We start from the raw sequence: 24,872 nt of genomic DNA, 5'->3' as shown, positions 1-24,872 counted from the left end.
TCATAAAAATTTGAAGTTTTAATTCTTTTTTCTTAATAGTCATTGGAACTAGGATTGGCACAGCGGAAATATGTTCTTATATCTTACAGTATCATGTTGCATGGCAGAGTTCTATGGTTCATTTTTCACATCCATACCATAAGATACAGAGCTCATCTGAAAACCATCTGGATATTATGAAAAAGTTCAGTCCATAATACAGAGAACACTTATCCACTATGGGTAGGTCTATATTTGAGTCAGCATGTAGACTGCAGACACTGTTCACCCAATTAGCATGGGTATAAATAGCAGTGTAGAAAGTGAGGCACAGCTTAGATGAGTTTAGTAGAGAGAGGCCAGTACCCTGCATGGATCTCTGCACACTCAGTAGTGCCTCCCCTATCTACTCTGTTTTTAGCAGTGTGGTGTCCTGGTGCAAGAATCTTTCCATGCCACAGTGAAAGACTCTGGCAAAAGGGAGCCAGTGAAGGAAGGATGTGACAACAGCTCCCTCACTCAAAGGTCACATTCTCCTGTATCTTGACTATGGTTAGTGAGTTGTAGTTTTAACATGTTAGATGGTGAAGGTAACACATAGATGAGAGTCTAGGGTTTCCTTCAACCAGATAACGTGAAAAAATATTAATTTCCTTGTCTTCACTAGGATTTTTGCACATTAGTTGACTTCTATCAGTTAGCACATTAAAAACACACCTTTATTCCTAGTGAAGACAAGGCCAGTGTGACTCACTTGGTGGGATCTCTTCATTTCCAAGTAGATTGGCTCAATCCCAGACTCTGCTCCCCGGACAATTGATGCCAAACCAGGAGATCTTCAGTTTGGTGTGTAATCATTAGGTGAATCCAATAATGAACTTTTTGCAATATCAGAGAATATGAGTCTCCCCATGTTCTGAATTTCTGCAGTCGATACAAAGAACTCATTGCTTGGACCATGAAAGCATTCTCAGTCATAATGGGTAGAGGGGCATGTCCCCTGACATCCACGTTACCTATCTTTTGAGGAAGGAAAAATTGGTCAGAGGATCCCTGACACTAATTGCCTATTCAGGTTGTGATTACTCAGTGCTGTTAACCTTGTTGGCTGGGTCCCTTTGGACCTGCTCCAAATTGCAGATCTGCTGTCCTGAGACCCAGTGGTTCAGTCATTCAAGCAAGCTCTTTCTAAAATCTTGGGGAAGTCCATCTAGTCCAATATCCTGTTACCAACAGTTGCCAGGACCCGGGGCTTCAGAGGAATATTAGAATTTCAGAGTATGCTCCCCATAATAGATCTTATCTTTATCTTTTGTAGACAAAGATTGGCTTACTCCCTATAACATGGGGTTTAATATGCCTTCCACAACATTTTTGTCGCTGTTAATTATGGTAACTGAGAATATTCTTTATATTTATATAAATGCTCAGTCTCTTTTCAAATCTTGTTAAATTCCTGGATTTAATGACTTCATGTGGCAATGAGTTCCATGGTCCAATTACACATTGTGTGAAAAAGTATTTCCTTTTATCTGTTTTGAATTTCTCACCTTTTTATATTATTGACTGTCCCCTTGTTCTTATGTTATGATGCAGGAAGAACAGGGTACTGCTACTTATAGCCCATTTCAGACTGGTTTCCAGCTTAGCAAAACAGGCATTTTTGTTCTTACCTTTTAAATTGATTTTCTGCAGAGTGAGACCAACAATCTGGAAGCCTCAGCCACATAGATATTGCTGAAATCATGGTTGTTTTTTCCCTGAGTTATTTGATTACTTAATATAGATGCAAATAAAGTTAGCAATTGGTTCTTTAGTCAAGCTGTTCTACATGGGAGGAGGCTAGAACCTGAAAAGCCTAACAACCATCTGGGTGAGGCTCCCTAATAGGAGATAAGGAGGGAGAAGCCCATTTCAGATTGGTTAGCCCACTATGCAGAAACTCAGTATTCAAGGTAAAACCAAAATCTCCTTTGTTCCACATGTGTCTGAGAGAGAAATTATTACATATCCAGAGTGGACCACACTCATCACTAATTTAACCTCATTGATATCAATGAGGATGTACCAGGGACAAATCTAACCCTGTGTTAAGTAATGTTGAAAGTGAAGTTACTGTGGCATTCTAACTTTTATTTTTGTAAAACTATTCTCCCAAAACACTATTTCAGTTAATATATTTTTATTTTATTTAATAATAACTCCATTACATCTACCTACTTTATCAAATTCCCAATATATTAATCTGAAGTGCTCCAGCAGAGTATTCAGTATTAATGGACTGTTTTTGTCAGCACAAATAAATACTCTTGCTCACTGAAACTGGGCAAAATGGTTACCTCTGAGACATAATTAAGTTGTTATGCATTGGCTTTAGCTTTGTTACACTTCATTAGTCTTGGTAAACAAAAGACATTTAATTTAGACTATAGTGTCTATATGCATGAATAAGTAATTCAAAATGATGTTTTTGTTTTCCACTGGAACATGTAATTATCAAAAATGTTTAGAACCAGAGAACAAATGGCTTTTGTTTTTATTTTGTTTTGTTTGGGAGGCAGGGAATAGTTACCACTTCTGCTCAGATGCAAAATTGACCAGGATATTTTTGAGTAATAAAAAACAGTTATGCTGCTTTTGATGTTTGCAAAGAGCTATTTCTACCTGGAAGAAAATGACAACAAGGCCTGACCATATGTGCTTGGGCCCAAAGAAAATAATATGAAAGCTTTTCTAGAAGGCTTTGTATTGTGATGTTCAACCATTCACTGGGATTCCACCATATTCATTATATACGTTTCCATCTACCTCATGGCTTAGTGGAAGACTTTGACTGGCCACTATAAAATTATAGAAATATAGGGCTGGAAGGAACCTCGAGGTGTTATCTAGTCCATCCCCCCATGATGAGGCAGGACTAAGTATACCTAGACCAGTGGTTCTCAACCTACTTATCATTGTGGGTCACATATGCACCACTCCAACACACAGACCCCTATGCCTAGCACCCACCTCAACCCAGAGACCCCTCTACAGAGTGGGGCCAGGAGCTGACCCCAGTGCAGGGCTGGGCAGCAGGGCACCACTAGTCCCCACCACGCAGCAAGGCAGAGCAGCCCTAGCACCATGGACCCCATCATGTGGCAAGGCAGAGCAGCCCTAGTGCCACAGACCCCGCCACATGGCAAGGCAGAGCAGCCCTAGCGCCATGGACCCCACCATGTGGCAAGGCAGTGCAGCCCCAGCAGCCCCGGGCCCCACCACGCCGAGCAGCCGTGGTGGCCTTGACCCCAGCCATAAGAGCCCTGCGGCTTTTAGCACACAGCTGAGAACCGCTGACCTAGACTGTCTCTGACAGTGTTTGCCCAACATGTTCTTTAAAACCTCAACTGACAAGGATTTCACACCTTCCTTGGTAATTTATTTCTGTACTTTTCTATCCTTAATGTTAGAAAGTTTTCCTACTGTTGAATATAAATTTCACTTGATGCAGATTAAGATGATTACTTTCCTCAGTGGACATGGAGAACAATAAATCCAGGATCAGATTCACACTCAGGAATTGGATCCAGTAATGTTACCCAAAGTTCAACAAACTTCCCTGAGGCAGAGTTTTCCACCTTAGATGGACACTCCATGGCCTTTTCTGCAACAGGCATATGATATGATGCTGGACTGGAGCAATTGGCAGGACTGGCACATGCCACTTTGGGTGCTTTGGCCATACTGACCAATTCCCACTTATCCTTGCCCTATAAGAAAGTCTAATTGTTTGGTTCCAGATCAAGCACAGCCTAAATCTGTGAATCTGAGGTGATTGAGTCCTGTACAATCAGAACCAACAGATACAGAATATTCTTGTAACTTAGTACAAGATAAGCTTTTGGAAGAAGAGGGAGATACACCCCCTCCAGTTGAATTTAAAAAACAAGAAATTGAATTAGATAGTGGTTCATCTTTGGCCAAGAATATAGGAGAGGCATCTTTAGAAAATGCTATTCAGTTCCATGAACTAGTAGACAGAATAGTGTCAATTTTTAAATAACCATCCTGGTTTTCAAAATATTAGATTCTACTACAAGAAATAAAATATCTTTGCCAATATTAGAAGGGCTTCAACAACCAGCAGAAGCAATCTGGTCCAATCCATCTTCATGTCAGCCAAAAAAGGCTGACAAATTATACCAGATTCCATAAGCGGGGTTTTCATGTTCACCTCCCTCTGATTCACTTGTTGTGATACCAGTGGTACAAAGATCAAAGTCCAAGTCTCTTACACTCCAAATGAAAGAGAAGGGAAAAAGTGAACACTTTAGGAAGAATTTTTTCTTCAGCTTCCTTGAATATGAGAGTGGCCAGTTACCAAGCTAGATATCAATTTCTACTTTGGGAAAAGATTTCACTTTTCACTAAAAACCTCCCAGAATTTAAAAGTGTCATTCAAATTACCAATTTTCTGTTTGAGAAACTGTCTTCTAATAGATGAAAAGAAGTCTCTTCTATCTCACTCTCAAAAAATCCCCTTCATTGAGGAATTCTCAATTGGAAAAAAAAAAGGAAAGATTTCCTCCCAGAGGAAAGGTTCATGAAGCTACACAACAATATTCAGAAATTACTTCATGAACCCTCTCAACAACTTGATTCTACTAGGTCTCATGGCCTCAGCAATGTATATGATAACTTATGCCAGGTTAAAAATGCGGCTGCTTCAACATTGGGTTTCAAGAAATCTCAAAGCCAGCCTGGGCAGTGTGTTAAAGATATTCACTATTCTGAGAAAAATATGAATATCTCTAAGGTGGTGGCTCAAACCATAGAATGTTGTCAAAGAAGCTTTATTCAACCCTGTGTCAAAACTCTTCCAGAATGGGCGAGAACATCTAAAAACAGTTTTTCTTTTGGAGTCTTTGAAGGCACCAAGAATCCCTTCTTCATATGCATGTGTTAGAACTGAAAGCTATTAATCTTCCTGTCCTTCCTTCCACAATTACAGAATACAAGTAGCAATGGACACCATGTCTATAATGTACTACATAAACAAACAATGTGGAGTTCAGTCACCTCAGCTCTGCAAGGAGGTGATAAAGCTTTGGAACTGCTGTATCTTATATAACATTTGATTGTTTAGAGCGTGGATCAGATGAGCAGGGATGCTCAGAGATACACAAGTGGTCCCCAAAATATTTGGTAATTCAGTACTTTTTTAGCTGTAGGTCTTTCTGGCCGTAGACCAGTTTTGCTGTGAGGTTCAATACCAAGAGTCCCCAATTTTATGCAAGATGTGTTCCTCCTCAGTTGGAGAGGGGCCTAATATAGGCCTTTCCTCCATTCCCACTAATATTAAAGGTTGTTAAGAAAACAAAACAGGACTTGGCCAAGATGATCTTACTTGATTCTGTATGGCCAAAATAGCATTGGTACACCACTCTACTCCAATCCAAGGGAATATTCAAGTTGCTTCCAGTGAAAATGAATTAGTTTCCCAACAGGAAGGGGAAGTTCTGTTGAGGCGCAACATGTTTTAATTCTAGGAAGCAGACCACTAGAAAATGTTATAGCTTGAAGTGGAAAAAAATGTTATATGGGTGTCTAACAAGGGTGTTGTCCCAGTCTTGGCTTCTATTCATTACATTTTAAAATATTTATTGCACTTAAAAACGATGGGTTTGTGTCTCCTCACTTAAGGTCCATTTAGCAGTGATAGTAGCTTTTCATAGTCATATTTACGGTAACTATTTTAGTCAAAAGATTTTTTAAAAGTTTATTGAATTTGTACCCCCCAGTATGAACCCGAGCTCCTTTAAACTTGTCTCCTCCCTTTGAAGTCTGAGTGTTCCTAGTTTCATCTTTCTGAAAAGACAGCATACATTCTAGCGGTCACATCCACTAGAAGGATTAGTGAACTACACACTCTCATGGCCACTCTCCCTCCCCATACTGTTTTTATAAGGATGAAGGTCTTTGGGCCTCACTCCAGATTCCTTTCTTAAATAATGTTGGACTTTCACATAAATCAGTGTATTAATGTTTCAGTATTTTTACCCAAACCCATGCACATAAGGGTGAATCCAAGTTACCCAGCTGTATCCATAATGGACCAAAGCAGAATCCCAGAAACAATTCCATACTTTTTGGAGTTTGAAATTCAGATTTAGTGGCTCAGGAATTTGCCTTGTCATAACCAGTGCTGTAGTGGTCCTTCTACCTTACCATAATGATGGTATTTTGATCTATTCTCCTTTTGACAGTCTTTGACAATCTTTAGGTTACATAGCTCCTGTCTCTCTCTTCCTGTCCAATCCCTGAAATGGAGCTGGTTGGTACTGTAACCAGTATTATTGGTTGGTACATTAGCAACTCCTTTTCTCAGCAGCACAGTCCCACGAATGGCAGTGAATGTGGTAGGGAATTACATGAGTTTTACCTGATTTTGAGGGGAAATAATTAAGTGGTGATGGCTTGTTTGAAAAGTTTACAAGCCATACAAACCCTTAAAGCAACCAGGGCTGAGTCAGTAAGCAGGGCTGGCTTTAGGCCGATTCCTCTACTTCCCCCGAATTGGGCCCCCCACCTAAGAGGGCCCTGCACCCTAAAAAAGAGTGCCTAACTTAGGCGCCTTTTTAATTTTTACTCACCTGGCAGTGCTCTGGGTCTTCAGCAGCAGGTCCTTCATTCGCTCCGAGTCTTCGGCGTCATTTCGATGGCAGTTCCTTCAGTGCCACAGAAGACCCGGAGTGAAGACCCGGAGCGCCGCCGGGTGAGTCATCCCTGCTGGGGCCCCGTCAAAACTATTCTAATTGGGCCCCACACTTCCTAAAGCCGGCCCTGTCATTTATTCTTAGGTGCAAATACCCGAGTTCCCAAACAGAGAGCTCTCTTATATAATGTCTTGTATTAGCAGATGTGTGTTTGTACTACTGCATTCTGCTCAGTGGGATCAGAACTGGGTATCTACGTGACACAGGCCCAGTCATACTTGTAGATAAAAGCTTATGGCTTTAGGGGTCAGTGTTTATGGAGCAGGGAGGAGTTCTGGATTTCATTCCCCTTTGAAGTTCCTTGTGTCCATAGAGGATAGGAAAGTGACAACAATGTTATGGGTTTAAATTAGACTCCTATTATTTGAAAATAGATGTTTATGATTTAATATATCAATAGGCATGTACTGGAAAAAGTCATATGCAGGTTGGTACATTATACTAGATCTGAAAGTTTTTAAGAAAAGCTGTCATGTACAGCAAGTCATTTTAAGTGAATGACCAATAGAAAGCCTTCATATTCCATCTGAGTTTCTTTTATTCCTCCTTTTGTCTCGATAGTTTGGCCTTTTGGAAATCCCTCTTTTCATTACATTCATAGTGAGAAATGTTCTGTAGTTAACCAATGCTGGGCAATAATATAATAAGAAAATACGCTGAGTAAATAAGTTTACAGGAGTTGGTTAGAAGCAACTGTGCACTGCATTTGGAAGCCACAGTTTCCTAAATTACACGAGTTTTAAAAGGCAATTTAGCAGTGGATATAGAAATCCAAGAGTAAATTCATTTTCACAGTATAAGGTTGTGATTTGATACCGCTTGAAACCATGCACAAATAACTGCTTGTCACTGGTATGCATAATAGTCATCTTGTGTGGCTTCAGACCTAAAGGGACTACATCATTTTATAATCCTGCCACACTCTGTCACGCAAACTATTTCATACATAATCTTACCAATTACTGTAATAAAAGGGAAAGCATCCACTGTTTATAAAATGATTATTAGCTAATGGTCTGTAACACTATATAGCAATCTATAGTGTTAAATGGTTACAATGGAATATTCTTTTACTTCTAGTCCAGAACAATCGTTGTTTGAGTTATATGTACAGTAAAATGTCCATTTTGAGTATCATAAATTTTTTGCTGATTAACTAGCTGTCATTTTTATAGCATGCAGAATTAAGAACTCCTGTGGCTTGGTCCCTGCAGCCTAGTCTACGCTAAAAATTAGGTTAATCCAACTACATTGCTCAGAGGTGTGAAAAATCCAAGTGATGTAGTTAAGGTGATCTAACACCCCCACCCCCAATGTAGACAGCACTAGGTCGGTGGAAGAATTCTTCCATTGAGTTAGCTATTACCTCTCAGGGAGGTGGATTACTAGAGCCCTGCACAGATAAAAATGTATATCTAGGGAGGCAGATATCTGCGGATATAAATCAGTATCCACAGAACCGCAGGGCTCTCCCAGGAACCACAAGGTTGAAAGGAGCAGAAAATGGAGCCGCCACTCCCAGGAGCCAGTGCCCTGTTCCAGCAGCTCCTCCGCTGCGGCTGTACCGCCTGCAGCCCTGCTCCCATCCCTGCCACGCAGCTGTCTGCATCTCTTGTCTGGGGGCATGAGTGCCGCTTGAACACAAGAGTGCAACCAGGGACATGGTCTTCTCCTCTCGCCACTGCAGTTCCTGGGAGAGCCCTGCGGTTCCACGGAAACTGATGTATATCTGCGGATATCTGCATCCATGGTTATACACTTGTATCCACGCAGAGCTCTGTGGATTACCTACACCAATGGGAGAACTTCTCCCATCAGTGTAGGTAACGTGTACACTGAAGCACTACAGTGGCATGGCTGCAGCTTGTTGCTGTAGCATTTCAGATGCGGACAATTGCATGAAATTTATGTCAGACATGGAATTCTGTCACACCTGCTTGGATTCATTATGTGTGAAAACTATTCAGTTCATTCTATCCTGGCCACCTTAAAAGCTTCCAATGGCTTTATTTTACAGTTATTTAAAAAAAATTAGAATGATTACAAAATTATTTTGCTGTGACTGACATTTTGGATTCATTCTACCTAAGGTGTGAGTTCTCTGAAGGCGTCGATAGCTTTACAAGTCCTGATTTGCATTCTAAAGCATATTTAACATTTCCAAAGCTCACATGCTTTTTAACACAAAACATTTTTAAACATTTTTAAAAGACATGGGGATTTACTCCTTGAGTAAAAAATGGTAGCCTGCACTTTGTACTGCATGGCTACAACAATTTTACATTAATAAGATGATAAGATAAAGTTTTGTCAACTGTGAAGTAGAATGGGCTGGAAGAAATTAAGGAAATTATAGGCAATCATACTACATAAAGCGCTCAGGTCTATTCATAAGAATCACAGTTAGAACATAAGAACGACCATATTGGGTCAGACCAAAGGTCCATTTAATGGCATTTGGTGTCAAAAAGAGAGGGGAAATTACACAAAGTTATATTTCTGAATAGAGGCTTAATTTCTCTGAGCAAACTGCCTTCTTTCCTTATTGTATAATAATGTTTTCTGATTTTTTCTTTTGCTTTTTAGTATTTATGCTACATACAACCATCTATATAATGAAACTTCAGGTTAGCAAGACTCAGGGTTTACAGTAGACTGTATAAAGAATAACCAGCTGCAGTGACTATGAGGTTTTACCAAACCAAATTTGTTGTGAAAAGATGATGTTCTGCTGGCTTATAAAAATACATAAATAATTTGTTTTTGATACTGCTAAGTGGTTCTACTCTCTCTTGTTTGTCTCTCTGTCTGTGTTTTCCCAGGTGTCTGAAATGTTTGAAGGTAGCAGGATCAGGCCCTAAATAAGATTTTAAAAAATAGGAAAGATTACTGAACTCAAAAACTGCTAAAACAATATTGATCAAATTTACATTCCTGCTTTCCCTCTCCCTCCACCCACGCAACACATTCCAAAGTCACTTTTAGACAAAGACCCAGATTTAGAAAATTTCAGTCAAGGTAAATATTTTGGAAAGTTGGAATGACAGTGTGATTATAAAAACTGTTATGCACCCTTAATGAACATGGGTGATGGCCGGTGTTCTGTATAATAAAATATGGTATGATCAAATAAGAAAACAAGGGACCCAGTATTATTTAGCTACCCCGCTATCACCTCCTTACTACGTTTACATAGAAGTAAACAAAATGACACTTATTTAACAGTAGCTGTGACTACTAAGCATAGATATAGTCTTACAAAATTGATAATTACACAGGCTGATCATGCCAGATAAATGTTTACGAAGCTATGTGGTACTGGAACCTAAACATTGAGTGGTTTCATAAATTCTGTGATGGTGCAGTGTTAGCTGTGTAAAATGGATATGTAAGTAATACAATATTGTAGGATGCCCAGATTATAAAATGGTGCACAGGATTGTGCTAATTGGAATATGTCAGGAAACACTACCCCTTCAATGCAAGTTTAGAATTCTAATTTCAGGGTTTTAACAATATGTGCTTGGATGGAGGTTTTTTTGTTTGTTTTTATTTGGGGCTTTTTAGTGTCACTATATTCCTCCTCCAATAGACCTAATCAATTTCTTTAAATCAGTGCTTGAGAAGTTTCAGTATCTTTGAAGGAAACCTGCTATGTGAAATAAAAGACTTTCTGATCATTACAGTTCATTAATTATTAATATTAAATGCCTAAAAAATGTTCGAACTACCTGCTATAACAACAACAATGAAAGAGGAAGTTCCCACATTGACGGGTTGACATAATTTGAAACAGAAAAATGTTGAGCTAATTGTCAAGAACAACTGTCATCAACCTGGACTTCCTGGAAAGAATTACAAAATGGAGGCTCACACAGACAGACAGCAGCACCATTTCTAGCGATGGAGATATTAGAAAAAAGGGCAAGAATGTCTGATTTTTTTTCTGAAGAATGACTTTAAATTATATTCTTATTTATTAATTAATTTTATTGAGTCTCACAATTCTACTAGGAAAACTAAAAGGAAGGTATGTCTCAGTTGGAAGTTGCTCTTCGCATATCTTAAAGTAGTGATCAGTTCCTTGGTGAATTGGGTCAGTTTTCAAGATGAGCTAGTTTTGAAGGTCTGAGTAATTCATATTACTTAATTATTTTAAAACTGTTTCATCTCCTTTAGGTTAAAGTGGGTTTTAAGAACACACTGGTAATGCTGTGGTTCCGCAGCAAAAAGATTAGTAATAATGAGACTGAGAGAATGCAAAGATATGCAGCAGTACCGAGAATAATAGGGTGGCATCAAGAACCAGCAAGTAAACAGCAGAAAGAAAAATGTGCCAGGCAAAAATTTGAACAGTAAGACAGGGCAAGAGTATCTTAGACAGAGAGAGCACAGACAGAAGGTTAGCCAGAATGTGAATAAGTACCCTTTAAAATATTTATATTGGAATTGCTGAAGTTTTTTTTCCATAGCTTTACAATTTAAGGCCAGAAAGTACCATTATGATTGCCTAGTCTTATCTCCTGCATTATACAGGCTACAGAATTTAATCCAGTTGTTCTGGCATCAAGCCCCTAAATAAGAAGGTTGAGGGGTCTCAAGTTTTCATTTCACAATACAATATCTGTGCTCAGTATCCACTGAGTAAAAATATACTTGTATTTCATAATAAAGAAACCAGCTCCTAAACAATGAAATCTTCCCGTGTTTTTGATTTATATATGTAATGTGTGGAAGATAATCTTGGCTGCTGACAGATTTTATGATAGATACTTTCACTACTATACTCCCTACACAGTGAAATTGAGAGTATGTCCATTCTAGGCTAGAGTCACTGTAAATCAGTGGTTCTCAAATTTTTGTACTGGTGACCCCTTTCAAATAGCAAGCCTCTGGGTGCAACTTCCCTTATAAATTAAAAATACTTTTTTATATATTTAACATCCTTATAAATGCTGGAGGCAAAGTGGGGTTTAGGTTGGAGGCTGACAGTTCATGGACCCCCTCCCCTCCTGCCCATGTAATAACCTCGCAACCCCCTGAGGGGTCCCAGCCCCCAGTTTGAGAACCCCTGCTGGAAATAGTACGCCAGACATGCCTTTGTTTATTTTTTAAGTGTGTCACAGTGTTAAAATGGTTTAAGGCATATCATTTTTTACACTGCTCTTGCTTAACTTCCAATTTATTTTCTGTCTGCTGACCAAGCAGAGCTGTTAATACGTGCCCATTAGCACAGAGCTTTTATAGATGAATGGAGTAAAAGCTACAAAACTATTTCTGGAGCTGCCAGAAGCCAATTTGACAAATGGTACATAGTTTAATGGCACATGCTGAGAGCTAAAAAAACATGTGCAGTAAAATAGTTGAGCAAAAAAAGTAGAATTAGCTCTTGTCATCACATGTGCAATTTGGGATGTCCCAGCTGCACCAAACATCTCTTTTGGGTGACAGTAATCCTGAGCAGTACCATAATATATATTATAACAATAAGATGGGCTAAGGAAATCACATATTCATGTGTTTAGCTGCATGTGACTGAAAAAGTGCTGGCCCTTCATTTCTTACTTCCTGTTTCAGAAAAGAAGGGAGAACTGTGTCCTTGGCAAAGCATGGAACTGAGAGTCACTTCTAAGTTTTATTTCCAGTGTAATTGGGAACTTGTTTTGTGGCCTCAGGTAACCACTTAACCTTTCTGTGCCTTAGTTAAACTATCTGTAACATGGCTAATATCACTTTCCTAAATTGCTGGGATTTTGAAGTTCATCTATCCACCATATCCCATGTGTTCTAGAAGGTGTTTAGGAGCCTGATCTACAGCCTATTGAAGTCAATGTGAGTTTTAAGCCCTATAACTACAAAGTGACTCTTACTGGCTGAGATGATGATCCTATTTTACTTTTGTAGAACACCATAACTGTGTCAAAGGAGCTTGAATTAGCAGGAGTATAAGCCTTCAGAGAGATGGCTCAATTTAGTAAGGTGGTACCTCCACTCAGCCTGTTCCATAACATAGTGCCCCCCCTGTAATTTAGCTAAAAATGTCATTTTATTGATCATACTCTGCATAAAATTACAAATGCATAGATGTGAAAGGGAAACAATTTTCACCCTTTATAATATTAGGGAAAGGAAAGAGAAAGAATTAAATTGATTAGGGCTAGCTGAATACAATCAACAATCTTTAAATGTCTGCATGCATCCACTGTTTTTTTGGAGGTCCTTAATGAATTGTATGGTAAAAGTGAAAAGTATAATTTTTAATCAATGGCAATTACCATGATATTATATCTGCAAAATGGTCAGAAGTTTGATCATCATCATCTGTCCAGTGAGAGATAGCCCTAGACAATGCTAATTCAGAAATACACCCATCCTTGACTTCAAAAGATAATAGTTTATTTGGACTGAGTTATTTTCTTTTGAGCAACGAAGTGGAAGGTCACCTGGTTTGGCCACTTTGTTACAAAAATAGAGGTTATTTAGTTTTCCTTATTTTAAGTCCTGTAGGATATACCTTGTTTATCAGGAATTGCTAACCTGGAAAAATGCATTGCAACACAGAAAATGTGAATCTGCCTCAATCCAAAGTTATGCCATATTTTCATAAGTAATTTTGCTGTCTTGTTTCATTTTCAAGACATTTAACGTTCAGTTATTCTAAAATCTTTGAAAGAAAGAAAGAAAGCAAACGAGGATGTTAGAGCTTCTGCAGGAGGCACACTTGACCTCAGATGAGGCTGTTTAATCAGAATGATACTGAATAGGAAAAGCAGTATCTTGTTACTTATCATCCACATCTAGAAGGTTAGCCATCCTTTTCCATAAAGCACTGATGGTAACAGTCTCTGAGTGAATTTGAAATGATCAGGGCAGATTTTTAATCCTTACTATCACTATAAATTTATATTAATTAATCATTGTGCATACGTGTAATCCACACACCTCCTGGATGTGGTGTTCTGAACCACCTAGTGGCACTGAGACCACTTAGAAAGAGAGAAAGAGATTAATGAGTCTGCTCTACAGCCTTTGCTAACAGCCAGTTGGCTTTTAGCTCATGCAGTAGAGGCTCATGCAGTAAGCTCCAGAGGTCCCGGGTTTGATTCTACCTGCCTACGACCAGAGTCTGTTGGTGTTATAAGTGGGGGCTCAGCCGGGATTTCAACTGGAAAGTCTCTGAAGCTTGGGACACATTTCCTCAGCTAGGGAAAGTATATAACCCATACACCTTCTGGGTGTGGTGTTGTGTCCCATCTAGTCGCACCAAGACCACTTAAAGAGAGAGATAAAATGAGTTTGCTCTACACCCTTAGCTAAGAGCCAGTTGGTTTTTAGCTCAGGCAGTAGAGACTCATACACTAAGCTCTAGAGATCCCAGGTTCAATCCTGCTTGCCAACGATCGGGGTCTGTCAGTGTTACATATGTATGAGCCTAAGCTTGATGATCCTGAAACTTTGCATAGGATTCTTACTAAATGATATGGAGAACCCCATATTCCCACTGTGATTCCTGGGGATTTTAATGAGGTGCTTGACTTTTTTGTGGACAAATCTTGGCTGCAGAATCATAAACCAACCAAAACTAGAATGGGTCTAGAGTTGCACAATAAAGATCTGGGACTTTGTGATATCTGGCAGTTTGTACATCCAGTGGGTAGGGGTTATTCATATTTTGATATATGGGTCTTATTCCTATATGGATTTCTTTTTGATCTCCGGGGACTTGGTTAATTCTGTAATTAACTCCCCCATGAATACAAGTGCTGACTCTGACTGTGCCCCTATAACTCTTCAAATAGCAACAGATCTGGCTGAGAAATGGCCATATAGATAAAGATTTAATTCTTCACTTTCATTAGATTTCCAATTCAAATTATTTTTTAAAAAGAAATTGGGCTATGTCTGGAGATAAATGAACCCCCAGCATCTTCTAGCAGGTTATTGAGGGAGACATTCAAGGCCTATTTGAGGGGTAAATTATAAGTTTTGTATTTGCCAAGAAAAGGCAATGGAGAAAATCTGATAGCCCTTCAGAAAAATGTAAAAGAGCTTGATTTGTCTTATGTCACAGTCTCATTTCCAGATTTATTGCTATCCCTGATTAATTGTAGATATAAACTCAGTAAGCCTTGGTATAGGCTGAATTTGTCCTATTTCAACTCAAGTAGGACTTCTAGGAGTCAAGTGAAAAAGATTGCAATTTGCTGGCATACTGCCAAGACAAAAGACTTCTGCATGTGGAATTACGGCCACTCATGATAAACATAGTAAATTATGTATATCACCTAAAGATATTAACATAAGATATTTCCTGGTTTTCATGAAGATCTAATGCAGATCTAATGCAGATTTAATGTCCAGCTCTAATGCATTCAAGGGTGGTGAGGGAGTTGGCTGATGTGATTGCAGAGCCATTGGCCATTATCTTTTAAAATTCATGGTGATTGGGGGAGGTCCTGGATGATTGGAAAAAGGCAAATATAATGCCCATATTTTAAAAAGGGAAGAAAAAGAACCTGGGGAACTACAGACCAGTCAGCCTCACTTCAGTCCCCGGGAAAATCATGGAGCAGGTCCTCAGTGAATCCATTTTGAAGCACTTGGAGGAGAGAAAGGTGATCAGGAACAGTCAACATAGATTCACCAAGGGCAAGTCATGCCTAGCAAACCTGATTGTCTTCTATGATGAGATAACTGGCTCTGTGGATATGGGGAAAGCGGTGGATGTGATATATCTTGAGTTTAGCAAAGCTTTTGATACGGTGTCCCACAGTATTCTTGCCAGCAACTTTAAAGAAGTATGGATTGGTTGAATGGACTCTAAGGTAGATAGAAAGCTGGCTAGATTGTCAGGCTCAACAGGTAATGATTGATGACTCAATATCTAGTTGGCAGCCGGTATCAAACAGAGTGCCCCAGGGATCGATCCTGAGGCTGGTTTTGGTCAACATCTTTATTTATGATCTGGATGATGGGATGAATTGCACCTCAGCAAGTTCGCAGATGACACTAAGCTGGGGGGAGAGGTAGATACGCTGGAGGGTAGGGATAGGGTCCAGATTGACCTAGACCAATTGGAGGATTGGGCCAAAAGAAACTGATATGGTTCAACACGGACAAGTGCAGAGTCCTGCATTTAGGAAAAAAGAATCCCATGCACTGCTACAGGCTGGAGACCGACTGGCTGAGCAGCAGTTCTGCAGAAAAGGACCTGGGGATTACAGTGGATGACAAGCTGGATATGAGTCAGCAGTGTGCCCTTGTTGCCAAGATAGCTAATGGCATGTTGGGCTGTAATAATAGGAGAATTGCCAGCAGACTGAAGGAAGTGATTATTCCCCTCTATTTGACACTGATGAGGCCACACCTGGATTATGTATCTGATGAAGTGGGTATTCACCCACAAAAGCTCATGCTCCAAAATGTCTGTTAGTCTATAAGGTGCTACAGGACTCTTTGCTGCTTTTACAGATCCAGACTAACACGGCTACCCCTCTGATACCTGGAGTATTGTGTCCAGTTTTGGTCCCCCCACTACAGAAGGGATGTGGACAAATGGGAGAGAGTCCAGAAGAGGGCAACAAAAATGTTTAGAGGCTGGGGCACATGACTTACGAGGAAAGGCTGAGGGATCTGGGGTTATTTAGTCTGCAGAAGAGAAGATTTGATAGTAGCCTTCAACTACCTGAAGGGGGGTTCCAAAGAGGATGGAAACAGGTATTCTCATTGGTGGCAGATGACAGAACAAGAAGCAATGGTCTCAAGTTACAGTGGGGGAGGTCTAGTTTGGATTTTAGGAAACACTGTTTCACTAGGAGGGTGGTGAAGCACTGGAATGAGTTACCTAGGGAGGTGGTGGAATCTCCATCCCTTAGAGGTTTTTAAGGCCTGGCTTCACAAAGCCCTGGCAGGGATGATTTAGTTGGTATTGATCCTGCTTTGAGCAGGGGGTTGGACTAGATGACCTCCTGAAGTTATTTCCAACACTAATATTCTATGATTCTAAGTGGTCTTTTTTTTCAGTGGAATTTCCATGGGCAAACTAAGGCAATTAAATACCTAGGTATAAAAGTAACAAGAAACATTAATAAACTAATGAAGATAAATTTAGATCCTGTACTATCTCCTGTAACTAGTGATATAAATAAGTGTTATCCTCTCTTCCTGACTCTGTGGGAAGAGTTACTACAAGAAAAATGGTTTTAGATTGGTAGCCGTGTTAGTCTGTATCAGCAAAAACAACAAGGGGTACTTGTGGCACCTTAGAGACTAACAAATTTATTTAGGCATAAGCTTTCATGGGCTAAAACCCACTTCATCAGATGCATGGAGTGGAAAATACAATAGGCAGGTACTTATATTTATACCTGCCTACTGTATTTTCCACTCCATGCATCTGATGAAGTGGGTTTTAGCCCAAGAAAGCTTATGCCCAAATAAATTTGTTAGAATCTAAGATGCCACAAGTACTCCTAGTTGTTTTTACAATAAAAATGAATATTCTGCCTAGGCTTCTCTATATTCTAAGCTGCCTGCTGGTATATATCCCTCTGCCTCATTTTAGAAAGTTTAATAACATTATTAGAGCCTTTTTGTGGGGCCCATGACTAACACTTAAAAAACTCCAGCCCCCTGTAGGTGGGGTGGGGTGTAAGCAGGCTAGACTTCCCAAACAAATTGGTTCCAGCATGCTAACACTCTTATACCTACATGGGTGGAAATTGAACAGGTATTAATGCACCAGTTCCCCCTATGGGTCTACTCAGTTCCTCTATTTGTCTGATGGAGAAAAATAAGATGCCTACAGTGGTGGCTGCGTAAAGGGTCTGGGCTGTCCTAGCTAAGAGTTACCAGTTTAATCCTCAAAAGCATCAGAGTAACCCAGACTTGCAAATTGGGAGGAGAGGGAGAAACTGTAATTTGGAATATCTGATTGAACAAGGGCATCACATGGATTTCCCAGTTAGTCAAGGATGAGGGCTTTGTCTCTTTTCTAACACTAAGGTACTGATGTGACCTGCCACCCTCAGCAGAGTGGCAGTACTTATAACTAAACCACTTGCTAAGGTATCTGTTTGGTCCGGATGCCCTAGTTGTGCCAGAGGCCTCAGAACTCCCAGGATCCTTTGAAATGCTTCATAAACTCCTCAGGCCCATGTCAACTATGTATGGTTTACTAATTATGAGGAACCCTGTTGGTCTGGAGTTCTTTGTGAAAGCATGGGAAGGGTAGTTATTACAGCCCTTAAAAGAACCACCGTGTCAGAGCATATTAAGGAATGTTAAAAAGTCTTCTGCAGATATGAGGCTATACATTGAAAGATTCTATTCAAAGTGTATTCGACATCACAGAGATTCTGTAAGATGGTGTGCCTTTTCCTCTGATATTTGTTGGTGCTGTAATAAAGAGATGCATATGTTATGGGACTGATCAGCAGTCGGGCAGCTGTGGGAAGCAGCAGATACAAGAGTTAAAACAGTGCTTGGCTGCAGCAACCAAACCTTAGCTGAAAATTATACCCTAAGTTATTATATACATACTATGCTGGGTTTAACTATACCACAAAGACTTTGGTTTTTGAGGGCCACAATGATTACCAGGTACATGATTTTACAAAAATGGAGGAGTAGATTTGTGCCCAGAACAAAGTGGTGGTAATACTTGGACCTTTCTGAGTTAGCAGCGAAAACAAGAATAGCTTATCAGCATGGAAAAATTATTTGAATAAATTTGTTCCACTTCTTGATATGTTTGAATAAAGAATTCTGAGGTAGCGCAAAGAATACCAGATTTCCATTCTACCTGATGGTTCTGCTTTTTCTTCCCCGGTGCACTGGTCTCCTCCTTCCATTTTTTGCCTAATGGTGTACATCTTATTTTTTTAATTGTTACTCCCACCCTAACATGGTATGTTTGTGGGATGATACTCAATTTTGTATTGTCTGGTTTTGAGCTTTGATAAGTTGCATAATTCTATTGGATAGTCTGTGAAATGTGCAGTCTTTAGTAACATACAAGTTAAGTGGTATGAAAATCAACAAACAAATCACAAAAATAAAATCTGTAAAAGAAAAACTATCAACTAAGGTTAAAAATGAAAGTATTCACTACCGTATTTTATATATTAAATGTGTCCATTTAATAGTTCAGACTTACGTTCTCTTTTAGCATGTATTCTTTAGATTCCTTAATGCAAGCATTGCAATCTGTGAAAGCTTTCAGTCTCTGCACTCTTAGAATTAAATCTTTTTTAAGCAGAAAAATCTTTTTGTAGCTTTTATAAATACTCCTTTTTTCTAGAAGTGATAGGTGATAAACCCTTTTTTTCCCCCTTTTGATTTAATGTGCTGGGAAAGTTCACATTTTAAAAATGACTGTGGCACCAATTCAGCAAAGCACTTAAGCATAGCACTTGAACATTTAAGTAGTCTTATTGATTTTGCTGAATCGGAGCATTAAAAACTAACTTGAGGATCAGAGAAATACAGTGCAATACAGATTGAGAAAAGATCGTTAACTTTTTCTAGGTTGAACACAAAACTGTTTTTGTGGATGCCTGTAATATGTTGATTTCTTAGATGGTGAGAAAATTCTGTGGCCGATCTGATTTTATAATTTTCTTTGCTTCCCATCCCAAACTGTAGAGCAGTGTTGCTGAGCAGTGTCAACAGTTGTATTCCTCCCTAGAGGTGGCAAGCATTCTAGAGCCCTTTGGGATGCAAGTGTCAATAGATTGCTGAGATTTACTGTATATTATGTTAGCAGGCTAATAAAATGTTTAATCAGTTTTATTATTTCCTACCTCAAGCTACAAAAGGCAAGCTGAAAGTGAAAGTATACATTTGAACTTCACTATCTATAAACAGACTAAAGCGCAGCCAGATACCACGTGAAGTAATCTAAATGTTTGTTAATAATACTTAAATTACAAGCATAGGCACACTATCATTCCCTGTAGGTCTCATTTTACATATGTACCTAAAAATAAAACCTGATATTGCAAGTGATGAAAATCCAGACACTGTAGTACTTTTAAAATTGTCCTAAACCTTAAAATCGAAGAAAGCAAATGCCAGCTATCGTAGGGGTCTAACAACAAATTTCAGGTTCACATTTTGATAGATGTATTCATTTTATTGTATCGACTGATTAATTCAAAAAGCATTCAGTGGCAAGGACAATGTACACAATAAAATTCAGCCAAACTGGGCCCCAAATCCAAAAGAACTAAAAGTATTACTTCTGCGTTTTTGACTCTTGTTAATCCCATTCACAAGATAAAATGCATGTTTCTTGCAAGTGTGATAGTGTGAAGGTACAGTTCAGGAGCATATTCCATTTGTAACAGTAAGTATCAGCACATCCCACCTGACTGAGCGTCCAAGAGCAGTCTTTACTTAGAGCACCTATATGCTTAAGGTTCCCATGTTTGGCGATAATTTCTGTTGAAAAGCTCTGCACTCCATTTTCCACGTGTAATATCTCTCTTCCTTCAGCTTATATGCTCATTTTACTGCATCTTACCAAGAGCCATTAAATTCCACCTGTTAACTTCTCTCTGATCAAGCCACAGCCTGTTCTTTAAATTCTGGTGAATATTTCAAATGAGCACTATAAAAGTGTCTTTTGGCTTCCATCTACAGATTCAGATAATTTGTTAAGTTTTCAATTAAATGCAAACATCCATTGCTTTCACCAGGGTTGAATAATTTTTATTTTTCCTTTCCTCCTCAATTTTTGCAGGGATTTATGTTGATAATATACTCTATTGATAGATTGTGAATTCCACAAAACACTGGCACATTGCTGAATTTGCTGTAACACAAACATAGACTCATAGACTTTAAGGTCAGAAGGGACCATTATGATCATCTAGTCTGACCCCCTGCACAATGCAGGCCACAGAATCTCACCCACCCACTCCTGTAGCAAACCCTTACCCTATGTCTGAGTTATTGAAGTCCTCAAAGTGTAGTTTGAAGACCTCAAGCTGCAGAGAATCGTCCAGCAAGTGACCCATGCCCCATGCTGCAGAGGAAGGCAAAAAACCTCCAGGGCCTCTGCCAATCTGCTGTGGAGGAAAATTCCTTCCCGACCCCAAATATGGCGATCAGTTAAACCCTGAACATGTGGGCAAGACTCACCAGCCAGCACCCAGGAAAGAATTCTCTGTAGTAACTCAGATCCCACCCCATCTAACATCCCATCACAGTCCACATGTCTCATATCTATTCCAATCATGTTAAAGAACAGACTTGAGACCTGTGGTTCAGGTTCCAAGTTATTGTGCCATTTCCAGCTGCTCAAAACAGCCCAGCCTGGCATGTCTATTATTTGGGAATGCATTCATTGTCATTGGTCCCTGAAGAAGGGAGGCAAAACCTCATGTTTCCAGATCTCAGATGCACATGAATTAGTTTAAAACAGTGTTTCTGGTTATCAGTGACTAAACTAAGCTTTTGCTTATTGTAAAATGAAGTTTAACCATTGCTGGGAAGTGTCGTGCCTGTTCACTCTCTTATTTTAGGCATTTTTTCATGATCTGCATATATTCTACTGATTCAAGTAGGCATAGGTGTCTACTCCTCCTATAACTCTTTTTAAATTATTGTTTCATTTTCCGTATACATGCTTATTTCAGATTATATCTATTTGTTGCCCATGTACTGTACCGACTTTTCCTACCAGGAAAAAATATAACAGGTAGTAGGGTGGATCATGATGTGATGTTTCAACATAAAAGCTATTAAGGGGAGACCTAGATGTGTCACAATGGCTTTGCATGTTAGAATCAGTGGATTGAGGTGAAGAAAATGCAATATAATTCTAGCAATGACCTTCCAAACCAAGGTGTTATGAACTCTCAATACACAGCACCCTCTTCATAATGAAGGTTTGAAATTTATTTGAGGGCATATTCTGCCAGAAGTGAGAGATGCAATCTCCAGCCACAAGACAGATGCTTGGAATCTCCAGGTACATCTTAAATCAGAGTAACAATGAAACAGAGGTGGGAAATTTTCAAGGATCTCCCTAGCGCAGAAATTTATTTATTTATTTATTTTGTAGGAAGTGATGATGCATAATAGAATGTAATCAAAACGAGACATGAGATGATATTTTGTGGTGTCAAAGAAAAGTTTTACTCCATTACTCTATATCCCTGTGAGAGACAGTGATAATTGCCCTCATCCAGGGCAAATTAATCCTTAGTTTGTGTGATAAGGTTGGAAGCTGTGTGTTCTCAGTGAGGGGTCCTTGACTGTGTAATGCATTTCCTTCTTTGGTTCACCAAAACTCTAGTTTGTTTTTATAGATCACATTGTTAATCCCCTGTGTTCTTTCATGCTTTTCCTGAGATGTAGGGGAAGAAGGCTGAGCTAGTGGATGGGGTGAAGAATTGGGAGGGGGGCTGTTATGGGAGATATGGTTATTGGGAATAATTAGTTAACTGGACTTTGATCCTAAATTGTTGCTATGCCATTTAAGAGTGAATTTACCAAGAGGACTGGATGGAGTGCATTTTTTAAAATCAAAAGAAATTAAATGTTTCTTTTTTGATGCTTCTGTCTGGTGAATCTGTTACTTACTGTACACTAACATAATATGTATAAAGTATCTGATAATTAGGAATTTAGAAATGATCCTCTTCTTTTGTTCTTTTCTTAGTTCTTTTTTATATGTTTCTGTTTTTTAGCATAGAAATTAAGTGCCTCTTTGAATTGTAGATATATGCAGCTTGCGGGAAAGTATCTTCCTGTCTCCACCCCTACCCCTCTACATGAGCGAGCAGAAGAAAAACCTCAAAGGCAGCTTTTATTTTTAGCTGAGCATAATAAATTTGCCAGTGTTGTATCTTTGATGGGTTAAGCATCAGCTTACTGAACTAGAGAGATATGTAAAGCCTCTGGGACTAAGGCTGCCACTTCACTTTAGAACAAGTCTACTGTAGAAAATGCTTAGGATAAAGAATACATGGGTTTCAAAGCAATAAAAAAAGTATTTTTGTAGAGCATGAATTGCCCAAGTGTAGCAGAACAGTGACTATAATAAAGATGTAGGAAAGCTACATCTGCATCTAAAGCAAAGGACATATCTAGATAGAATATATTGCATTTGAGATTGTCTGTATGGCATATCAAGATACTTTTTGCTAACAAATTCTCATTTCCATAGAATTCTAGTCTTTGTGAGCAGGAAATGGACCCTGAAAGATTTCACGCCATCTCCAAGGTTCAGCTCTTTATTTTATGATGGGGTTAATTTTTTATTTCTTAGCATAGACATTTATTTTTTTCATAAAAATCCTTGTAATTTAAATGAATGTAAGGGATGTTAATAATTTAATAATTTAATAATTCTCACAGGCTTTGACTGGAACACCACAAGCAACTATAGTTGCTAAGCTCGCATAGAGAAAAATGCAAGGCCTTAATCTCCTCTTACTTAATAGTGGTGTAAAGCAGAGGTAAAGTCATTAAAATCAATAAAGCAACACTGATGTAAAACTATTGTGAGGGGCAAATTAGGTCTGTAGATGCTGTACCAGTCATGAGGTTTTTAACCAGAGGTTGTGCAGAGCAGGGTTGTCTTTTTCGCTAGTGTTTATACAGCATTTCCATGATATAAATGACTATTAATAATAATAATATTGTGGAATGGAAACAGTTCATTTATTTTATTATAGTGAGTTATTTTTGCAGAACTTTTAATATTTATTACAGCTGTTGATTAATTGCAGTTAACTCATGCAATTAACTCAAAAAAATTAATCATGATTAAAAAATTAATGTCACTGTTAAACAATAGAATACCAATTGAAATTTATTAAATATTTTGGATATTTTTCTACATTTTTATATATATTGTATTCTGTGTTGTAATTGAAATCAAAGGGTATATTATTTTTATTACAAATATTTCTACTGTAAAAATGACAAAAGAAATAGTATTTTTCAATTCACCTCATACAAGTACTATAGTGCAATCTTTTTGTGTCGTGAAAGTGCAGCTTACAAATTTTGAATTTTTTTGGTTATATAACTTCATTCAAAAACAAAACAATGTCAAACTTCAGAGCTTACAAGTCCACTCAGTCCTACTTCTTGTTCAGCCAATCACTAAGACAAATGAGTTTGTTTGCATTTACAGGAGAAAATGCTGCCCTCTTCTTATTTACATCACCAGAAAGTGAGAACAAGCATTTGCATTGCACTTTTGTAGATAGCACTGCAAGATATTTATGTGCCAGATATGCTAAACATTTGTATACCCCTTCATGTTTCAGCAATCATTCCAGAGGACATGCTTCCATGCTGATGATGCTCATTAAAAAAGTAATGTGTTAATTAAATTTGTGACTGAACTCCTTGGAGAAGAATTGTATGTCCCCTTCTCTGTTTTACCTGCATTCTGCCATATATTTCATGTTATAGCAGTCTCAGATCATGACCCAGGACATGTTATTCATTTTAAGAACACTTTCACTGCAGATTTCACAAAACGCAAAGAAGGTACCAATGGAAGATTTCTAAAGATAACTGCAGCACTCAACCCAAGGTTTAAGAATCTGAAGTGCCTTCGAAAATCTGAGAGGGACAAAGTAGAACATGTAGAACATGCTTTCAGACGTCTTAAAAGAGCAATAGTCCAAAGCAGAAACTACAGAACCTGAACCACCAAAAAAGAAAATCAACCTTGTGCTGTTGGCATCTGACTCAGATAATGAAAATGAACATGCATCAGTCCGCATTGCTTTGGATTCTTATTGAGCAGGACCTGTCATCAGCATGGACGCATGTGTCCTGGAATTGTGGTCGAAGCGTGAAGGGACATATGACAACTGGCACGTAAATAACTTGCGACTCCGGCTACAACAGTGCCATGCAAACGCCTGTTCTCACTGTCCGGTGACATTGTAAACAAGAACCATCAGTATTTTCTCCTGCAAATGTAAACAAACTTGTTTGAGCAATTGGCTTAACAAGAAGCAGGACTGAATAGACTTGCAGGTGCTACAATTTTACATTGCTTTATTTTTGAATGCCCTTTTTTTGTACATAATTCTACATTTGTAAGTTCAACTTTCATGATAAAGAGATTGCACTATGGTACTTGTATTAGGTGAAATGAAA

At 38.7% G+C, this 24,872-nt stretch overlaps 1 protein-coding gene across 1 annotated transcript in view; it reads left to right on the top strand.

The window, feature by feature from the left end:
* LOC115657916 (connector enhancer of kinase suppressor of ras 2-like) overlaps positions 1 to 24,872 on the top strand; it is a 521,635-nt gene that overhangs the window by 375,441 nt on the left and 121,322 nt on the right. The gene's annotated exons all lie outside the window — the stretch shown is intronic.

This window comes from Gopherus evgoodei, chromosome 9, assembly GCF_007399415.2.
Source record: "Gopherus evgoodei ecotype Sinaloan lineage chromosome 9, rGopEvg1_v1.p, whole genome shotgun sequence".
NCBI classification, from domain to species: domain Eukaryota; kingdom Metazoa; phylum Chordata; order Testudines; family Testudinidae; genus Gopherus; species Gopherus evgoodei.
The sequence above is the reverse complement of the archived record's forward strand: the minus strand, read 5'-3'. Positions and strand labels throughout refer to the sequence as shown.